This window comes from Trachypithecus francoisi, unplaced genomic scaffold (genome assembly GCF_009764315.1).
Source record: "Trachypithecus francoisi isolate TF-2019V2 unplaced genomic scaffold, Tfra_2.0 Lachesis_group6, whole genome shotgun sequence".
Classification (NCBI taxonomy): Eukaryota; Metazoa; Chordata; class Mammalia; order Primates; family Cercopithecidae; genus Trachypithecus; species Trachypithecus francoisi.
In genome coordinates this window covers 90,403,747-90,405,797 of record NW_022681471.1, presented here as the reverse complement: position 1 = coordinate 90,405,797, position 2,051 = coordinate 90,403,747, and the positions used below count along the sequence as shown (strand labels likewise).

The window sequence follows — 2,051 nt, the reverse complement described above, 5'->3', positions numbered from 1 at the left end:
CCGAGCCACAGTGCCTTTGGGTCAAAGGCACACGTGGAGGCAGTCTTGGCCAAAGTCACAATGCAGTGAATTTCACGGTGCGGGAAGGAGGTTCCCGGCCCCCAGGGTTGCGGGGCGCCTGGCGCAGTGGCCCCAGGCGTCGCGCGCAGCGGGAGCCAGGAGACCCCCCCCCCGCCCCCGCCCCTCGCCCTCCGTTGCGAACGCGCACGTGAACGGAGCGCGGACGCGTCCGTGAATGCGCCTCACCTCGCTCAAACCTCCCCGGCCGCCGAGGGGGTGAGACGCGCCCCGAGAAGCGGGTGGGCTCTGTGGAGAGTCGCGGGCTCGCGGGCAGCGGCGCCTCCTCCACTCTGGCGGGCCCGGGTTCGGCCGGCCGCCCATCGGACTGGCGGACTGGCTGACTGACGCGACTTGCTGCCCCCGCCTCCGCCCGCGCCCCGCCCAGCTTCATCTCTCCCTCCGCTCCCCGGCTCGCGGGCAGACTGAGGCGCCTCTCTCTCTCCGCCCCTCGCTTCGGCCCTTTCTCTTCCCAGCACCTCGGCTGCTCGGCGGCGGCGGCGGCGGCGGCCCGCGCAGCAGCGAGAGGCAAGAGGAGGCTGCCTCGAGGATGAAGTGCAAGCCCAACCAGACGCGGACCTACGACCCCGAGGGGTTCAAGAAGCGGGCGGCGTGCCTGTGCTTCCGGAGCGAGCGCGAGGACGAGGTCTTGTTAGTGAGTAGCAGCCGGTACCCCGACCGCTGGATCGTGCCGGGCGGGGGCATGGAGCCCGAGGAGGAGCCGGGCGGTGCGGCGGTCCGAGAGGTGTACGAAGAGGCGGGAGTCAAGGGGAAGTTAGGCCGGCTCCTGGGCGTCTTCGAACAGAACCAGGACCGCAAGCACAGAACGTACGTGTATGTACTGACTGTCACGGAGCTGCTGGAGGATTGGGAAGATTCGGTTAGCATTGGGAGAAGCGAGAGTGGTTCAAAGTCGAAGATGCCATCAAGTTCTCCAGTGCCACAAGCCCGTGCACGCCGAATATCTGGAGAAATTAAAGCTGGGCGGTTCCCAACCAATGGAACTCCATGGCCCCATCCTCGCCAGATAGCGATCCCTAGTATGTACCGCTCGCGCCCTCACAGACTTCTGTTTGTCTGCCTCGCTTAAAATGCATCCCGCCTGGAGCACCTCTTGTGCATGTGCGGTCTCACTGGGAGGAGGGAGGCTTCTTTTGTTTCCTTGGCATACCCTCTGAATCACGCTTGCAAACTGTCTCAATTGCCAGGCCCTGTTTTCAGACAGTTTGCACGTTTTTCAGATGCTTTCAAAATCGCTTCTTGGTTACACTGTAAAATGTTTCGGGGAAGCCTATGCCGCTTGGGGTTTTAGGTGCCTTAACTGTTCACCCTGCTTTTGGGGGGTGTTTGGGGGGGGCGAGGGGTGGGTGGGGAGCGTGTGGGGAGTGTGTGTGTGTCTGCCTGTGCGCCCTGTGATGTTTTTGGTTTTACATTTCACACATAGTCGTGGGTGAGCGTGCGTGCGCATTTTTGATACCAGCCTTGTGGTTTGTTTGGTAGTGGAGGCCTTTAAAGTCTGACCAGCTTGGTTGTGTGGGCATCTTTTAGTATTTTTTTTCCCTTGAGTTGTTTTCTCCTTCACAGCGTTCACCCTTGTCAAGGAGGCCTTCTGTGGTGGGAGTTGGTTTAAAAGATCAGTTTTGAATTTTTTTAAAAATTAGGAAATTCTACATCTTGTGCTCTTTCTGCACTCGTCACTTTAGCCTCAGAAATGGCATCTCATTTGCCTCTTTCAGAAATTTCTTTTTCTGTTTGTATATGTAGATCATTTGGTTTTCAAAAAATTTTCACAAGTGGTAATTTTTCACTGCTGACTTCAAATCGCTATTTCCCATATAGATTAACCTTATTGAATAGATGCTGCTGGGGATCTGCTAGCCAAACACATCTTACCAGAAAAACTGTATTCACAGAATTTGATTTCCCATGCTCAACTTCCAACTCCCATTGCCCCTTATTGGATACCATAGAAGATCCATGGTTCTCTGGATTTA

General features: G+C 57.0%; 1 pseudogene across 1 annotated transcript; it reads left to right on the top strand.

The window, feature by feature from the left end:
- The first annotated feature begins 233 nt into the window (after positions 1-233).
- On the top strand, positions 234-1,098 carry LOC117077951 (annotated as a pseudogene). The gene has a single exon (XR_004434876.1). The product of XR_004434876.1 is annotated as a diphosphoinositol polyphosphate phosphohydrolase 3-beta-like (transcript).
- The last annotated feature ends 953 nt before the right edge of the window (positions 1,099-2,051 follow it).